Raw genomic sequence first — 7019 nt, forward strand, 5'->3', positions numbered from 1 at the left:
ATTCCAAGACAAAAGTTTCTCGAATCTCCTGGTCGAATACCGATTTGGTCGAAATCCGAGGCGTTCGAGAACCGAGGTATCACTGTATTTGCTTACAAATGTTACTGTAACAAAATATTTTTTATATTTATTTTTAAATAGCTTTTCTACTAGAAATAACTTTACTTTTTCTCTTATTCGAAAAGTGGAGATGAAAATTCACAGGAATGAACTGAGGGTTGTTTGGAATTATCTGCATTTAGTACAAAGTATTAAGTGAAGAGATCTCTCTGATGGTGTTCTATATTTTTATATTTCTCAGACTATTAATTGGTGGCCGAGCATATTTAAGGAGTCGGGTTGACCTATAATGAGTGATATAAAATATGTAATGATATACTAGATATTTCTTTGTGTTGATTCTAAGTCCAAATGTTAAATGTCTGGTAGAATGTAAGACTTATTCCCTTTCTTTTAAAAAACAAAACACGGAGAAAAAAAATCAATCTAGTCTCTTCTTTAGCTACATGAACATGACTTATGTTTTTTTGAACTTGATGATTTTGAGAGAAAGACAGTCCTGGGCAGACAGGAATCTTGCCAGCCACCATACCGAGAATTCTGAGACACACTCAGGCCTTTTCCGCTAATCTGTTTTGAGTCACTTACCTTCCATTTATTCATGAGGAATGTTAACCATTTCATGAGAATAATATGGATTAACTAAGACATCGCTCACTCTAGAAATCAGACTCCCCAGGCTTCTGGGCTTCCCTAGGTGCCTGGGAGCTTTAGGGCTGAGCTGGGAAATAATTGAGTATTATCTTCCCAAGAAAGCAGAGTCAATGACCAACGCATGCATCACTCTCAGAGTCCAGCAAGTCCTGTTTCCTAAGAATGAATTTAATGATTTAATAGAATGAATGGATAATACATCTAATTGAAAAAAAAGAAAAAGAAAAAAAGATCCAGAAGGCATTGTTACCTTACGTTGAACAGAACAGCAACTCCAGGTTGTCTATATACATTTACCTCCACGGTGAATACTTTTGCAATGAATGCGTGCTCACCAAGATATGGAGTTCACATTTCACCAGAGAGCTTGTCTAGCTCCTTCCGCATAAGGACAGGGGAGGTGCCATGCAGAAGAATGAAATGTACACAGCCCAGCGATCACATTTCTGTCGACAGAAAAATGAGGAAAGACAACCTTCTGAAAGGGTAATAAAACCTGGGGAACAGGGAAAATGAGAGCTTACAGTAAAAGAGAAAACTAACAGAGTCAGGAACCGGGACCTAACAGAGTCACACTTCAGATAATGACCGAGATAGAAGGCCAGTGCCCTGCTCTAACTGGATCTTCCCGCAGGGAAGAAGTCTGGCAAGCCAAACTGAAGAGAGATCGAGCCATAGGGTTAGCACCTTGTTTATGAGCAGACCCCTGTAAATAAGACACAACACCTTACATCTGTTTTATTCCCCAAACACGGGACATCCAGTCTCAGACAAGAGGGGTTGATGTTCGCGCTCAAGTTCTACAGGGAGACGATTTGTTATACATGGATGTGGGTGGAAGAGAGGGTCAAAAATGACTACTAAGGAGGGGTGATAATATAGTATTTAGAAAGACTGTCCAAAACAAATCTGTAGAAGACTCCTGCCTGGATGGAGGCGGTAGACTGAATTCCAGGCTTCTGGCTCCTGATTTCTTCCTTTGTGACAACCGTGGTCAATGGGGCACAATACCTTATCAGGTTATTTTCAGAAGCGGAAACACTAAGAGATGTAGAATGAGGGGTTTATTCTAGGGATTAGATAACTGGGGGATCCAGAGAAGAAGTCAATGGAAGTGTGTTCCCTCCGTGTCTGAGGATGGGCTGAAGTCTCCGTGGGTCAGCAGAGCTAACAGGGAGAAGAGCTGGGCAGAAAGTGGAGGAGAGTAAGAAAGAATGGAATTCAGGAGGCAAAGCTAGACTCCACATTGGCCTTTAACCAACCTCTGTGATGTAGGTGACTTTGGAGAAGGATCGCATGCCCTTTGCAGTGGAGCTGAACATGGACCCGGCACAGGACTTACGAAATCGAGGGAGGAGTTCTGGGAGGAGCTCTAAGAACTGGAGTCACAGCTGCAGCCCTAAGTCAAGGTGAACCACCAGGTCAGTGAACAGGTGCACTCGATGTGGTATTGCCTGGTGCCCAGTTCAGAGTATAACGGCGGCTGCTTCACATAGGCCTTCCACACCTCATGCACATTTCTCTTAAGGCTAACCTTAATCCAGTGTGACAGGAAGGGGAATTTTGCAAAATGTAGTTTCTGATTTAGCTAAATTGATACCGTACCAAAGCACCGCCGTTCAGCCTTGCCAAGTTGGCATTCATCGACACTTCTTTGAGCCATGCATGACTTTCAAACAGATATTAGAAAATGATGTTTGCACCTAGGAAGATTCAACTATCACTTCTACAGTTAAAAACACACTAACACTCTCTCCAAGAGAAAGTGCACAGCACCACGTGTTACTGTATCCATTCTTGGGTGATGTTCATTCCCCTTTGGGTGGAGATCCACTTTCCTTTCGACATCCTGCAACTGAAGTACATGAAATATGAGGATGTTATAGATTGAATTGCGTTGGCCAAAAAGGATGTTTTTGAAATGTTGTACCCCAGACTTTGTACAAGTGACCTTATTTGGAAACAGGATTTTTGCAGATGTAATGAAGTTTTAAAGAAGTTATATTGGAGAAGTAATTATCCAATTTCTGGTGTCCTGAAAGAAAGAGGAAAAGTTGGGCACACACAAGGAAACAAAGGCCACAAGCCAAGGACCCCAAAGGTTGCTGGACACTACCAGAAGCTCAGGGTAAGGCACAAAACAATTTCCCTCAGAGCCTCCAGAATGAAAGCTAACACCCTGCTGTTGGGTTTCTAGCCTCCAAAAAACAGAGAATAATTTTCTGTTGTTTTAAGCCACCCAGTTTGTGGAACATGAGAATATACGAGGTGTCCTTTGTTCAGATATACTTCTTTCTCCTCCAGTGCAGTAGTAATCAAATTTCACCTCGATCGTCACTGGCATCCAGCCAGGACATGACCCCATTCTTTGCCTGTTGGTTCTTCAGCATGACGACCCCAAAGTGGCCAGCAGGTAGCTTCAACTTCCAGTTTAATGGAGCCTTTGTTGGGTCTCCAGGCAGAAGCACCAACCCTTGGAAACTAGGCCTTCCAAAGACCTTTTTTTCTGTCTTCAGCTAACTTAAATCTGCCTTTCTTTGTTTTGGATGGTAGCGGAGAATGATGATTGGAATTAGTACAAGGGACCATGTCCGGATCAGTGATAGAATAGCAGCAAAATAATACTTATTATCACGATAACACTGCACTTAAATGGCACTTTCTTTCCGAAGACCTTACAACAGTTTTATGAATATCTCTTTTGAATTTGAAAATATTTACTGAAAAAGACAGCAATGCAATGATATTAAATTTTTACTCTGGGGCACATTACGCTACAGTGGATTCGTCTTCTTTGGTTACTTCAAACACTGTGTTTCTTCTCACCTCAGGTATTTGCACAGATTATTCCTTCTGCCTGGAAGGTATTTTGCCTCTGTTATTTCTCTAGCTAATTGCTGACCCCAAAGGTCTCAGCCTAAATTTCACTCCACAAGGAAAGCTCTGATACCCATAATGTGGTTCAGTCCCTCTCTGCTATGTTCTATGTGACCCAGGGGTGTGCTGGAGTTGGCTCCCACTGGCTAATGGTAGTTGATTATTAAATATCCTGGAATTTTGTGAGCTGGCAATTGCTGATGGCTTGAAATCAACCATGGAGGCAGAATTTACACCGTGAAAATTGGCAAAAGCTATATCTCTGAACCTTTTTTTCTTAATCCTCACCTGAGGACATTTTTGCATTTAACTTCAGATAGAGTGGAAGGGGGGGTGGAGTGAGAGAGAGAAACACCGATGTGAGAGGGACACATCGACTGGCTGACACCCACACGACCCTAACCAGGGCCGAGCACAAACCACAACCCAGGTACGTGCCCTTAGTGGGAACCGAACCCAGGACACTTTGGTCTGCAGGCTGATGCTCTAATGCTGAGCCAAACCGGCTAGGGCTCTGAACTTTTTTTTTTTACATTGTTTTACCAACGACCACTGTATGTAGCACCCTGTATATCTGCCTTGTCACCAGTTTAACTATGCAGTTATTTCTCTGATGGTTTATGTAAGGTCTGCCTCTCTCACCAAGCTGCAGGCTCATGAAGCAGGAACTCTGTCTGTCTGTTCATTGCTTTGCTTTCCGTACTTATACCAAGTCTGACCTGGGCCCTTGACTCTGTTAAAGAAAGAGATCAAGCAAGGAGGCAGCCTGGCCAGTGGCTTCTGTGCTGTTTTCTTGGGCAAGAAGGGATTTCTCAGGACTTGAGGAAGTGGAATCAGTGTGGAAACTCCTCCTCTGATGCTCCTCCCCATGTGCCAGATGATGCTGGTGTCGCACATGGTGTAGCTCTTACTGTGGGGCCCGTAGAGGCTCCTGACACCCACAGGACCCAGTGACCACATGGAGAAAAAAATGTCCACCATTATTCAACCATCCTTCTTGGTCATCTGAAGGAGCTTCGAGCTGTCAGAGATGCCCTGTGTGGGTGCCTCTGGGTTGCCCACACCTGCAACTCCAGGCGGGATTAAGTGGCTATAAAATTCCCCGTGGAATAGTGCTCCAGGGTGCTGTGTGTCTGCCACCTCTTGGGACCTTGCAGCTGAGAGAGGGTGTCGCTCAGGTGGTTTTGATGGTTTGAAGCCCATGAGTGGGGAAAATTTCAAGAACTCAAAACAGACAGCCCTTATCGGGGATGGAGAAGTTGGGCCTGTCTCAACAGCTGAGCGGCAGGGGCCTGGATGCCTGCCCTCTGGGTGTTTGTGCCTTCAAGCCCCCAAAACACCTCAAAGTCAGGCACTTGATCTCTGCTGAGGCCAACTCCCTCCAAACATTGACTCCTGCAGCGCCGCAGAGGGTCGCGTTACCCGCTCCCCCGAAGAGGCTTCCCCGGGCCGCGCAGACTTGGCATGAGTGAGAAGCAGTTTCAGGGGAGGCAGAGTGGGCAGCTGCAGAAATACCCTGAGGATGCCAGGCACTGGGCTGTGCATAAGTGGAGAATGAACCCCTGTATATTCAGGAACTACAGACACAGCTGACTATCCTAAGTTGATCAGGGTAGAGACCCTCCCCGTCTAGAACCATGGACTCTTCATTCCTCATCAGGCTTGATGGATGGACAGGGCAGCCCAGAAACTCACCTTTGGACCCTCAGAAGCGCACACCTCAGGGCGATGCTCAGAGGTCAAGTTGCAGACAATCAATGGCTTCCAGACTTATCAGACGGAGCTGATTTTGTCCAGATACGATCCTGGGAGCCTGAGAAGTTGTGAAATTTTTTGCTCATCGGGCATTAGGAAACCCAAGCAGGCAAACAAGCAGCTAGTCATTGCGGAGGCAAATGACCTCGCAGCCTCTTCTAACTGGCTGAGGGCAGCCAGAAAGCCTACTTTGATTCACTCCCCTCCAGACACAGGCAGGGGGCCCCTTGGGGGGCCATTGCTCAGACAGATGTCCCGGGTACCTGGTACAAGGGCAGGGTCTGGTTCAGTGCATCAGAGGCCCCCGATCCTGTCTTTCTACTACACTTTTAGGGGTGCCAAAGCGGCTGATCCAAGCGCCACACTTTGAGTAGCAAGCCTCGGAAGACACATTTCACAAAGAGGTAATTACCATGGTGATGAGTGGCCACAGTTGCTCAGGAGGGCTCTCTCCGGGACCTATTGTGCACTCCGCCGATGGGTCTGAGTTTACTCTCCACACCAGTTTCTAGAAAACAGAGATGATGATAAAGTCTGTGAAATGGAGAAAATATCCATCTTTTTGTCAGCCCTTCAGCAGTATCATGAGAAGAAAACTGAGTGGTGTTTTTAAAGTTGTTCTTGTCCGATACAAGGTTGAGACTCCCTGCACCGCCTCAGTCCTAAGCTGAGCTGACCTTCCTAATGGGCTGGTGGCGAATCTGTGATTTACAACCGGGCTCTTGCATGTCAGGATGGCACTCCTGGGGCTGGAGTGGTTTTCCACCCGTGTTGTGTCTGCCAGCCCGAGAAGGGCTAAAAGGCCAGGGCATTTATTTAGCTGTAGTTAAGCAACACCCCAATCCTGCAGGTTGAAGCTAAATGCCCCCCCCCACTGCTCCTGAGCTGCCAGCTGAGGGCACAGAGCACGTCAGTGCCGGTGCAGGTGGGCTGCTCTGGGCGGCTTCTCCTATATTTAACGCGGCCCTCATTACCCACAGGTCTCTGGGCACGGAGGGCTGATGATCAGTTCAAGTTCCCCGCATAGAAATAGCCCCAGAATAGTCCCAGTGTTGTTTCTAATTGCCATGGATGAGCAGACTGTCTCATTAATCCTCCCCGAGCAGCATGCAAACTGGCGGCCCCAGAATAGCCCTGAGCTCAGCCAGCCCACAGCCAGCTTTGGGGCTGGTGGTTTTGTACATATTTGGCGCAGGAAGGATCTCTTTCCCAGGGATGGGTGTGTGTGTGTTGGGGCGAGGAGCAGTCTATGGATTCTGGAATCTTGGGTTATGATGAAAACAGGATGTGGAAGCGTATAGAATACCACACTGGGTCTGAGCAAGAATGGTTCGGGAAAGCTATGAAGTAGCTGAAATATGTCTTTCAGATGCCCCCAGTATGTTCTTGTGCCCTCTCTGTGTGAATATTGTACTGTGTCCAACGCTCCTTATTCTGCCCTTTCTGTCTCGTCTCAGTGTGGGAACTCATGTTAGTCATGTACACCTTAGTATAAATGTGTCACTCATAGGTTTTCACAGGTTGGAAGCCCTTCCAAGTTACAAAGGTTGATTTTGTGAGGTTAGCAGTGGCAGGCGTTCTTCCCAGGCAGAAACTGAGGTCAACAAGTAACAGTTTGTGAGCACCCCAGGATCACACAGTTAGCAAAGGACAGATCTGGGACAAAAAAATGA

This window comes from Molossus molossus, unplaced genomic scaffold (genome assembly GCF_014108415.1).
Source record: "Molossus molossus isolate mMolMol1 unplaced genomic scaffold, mMolMol1.p scaffold_m16_p_23, whole genome shotgun sequence".
Lineage (NCBI taxonomy): Eukaryota > Metazoa > Chordata > Mammalia > Chiroptera > Molossidae > Molossus > Molossus molossus.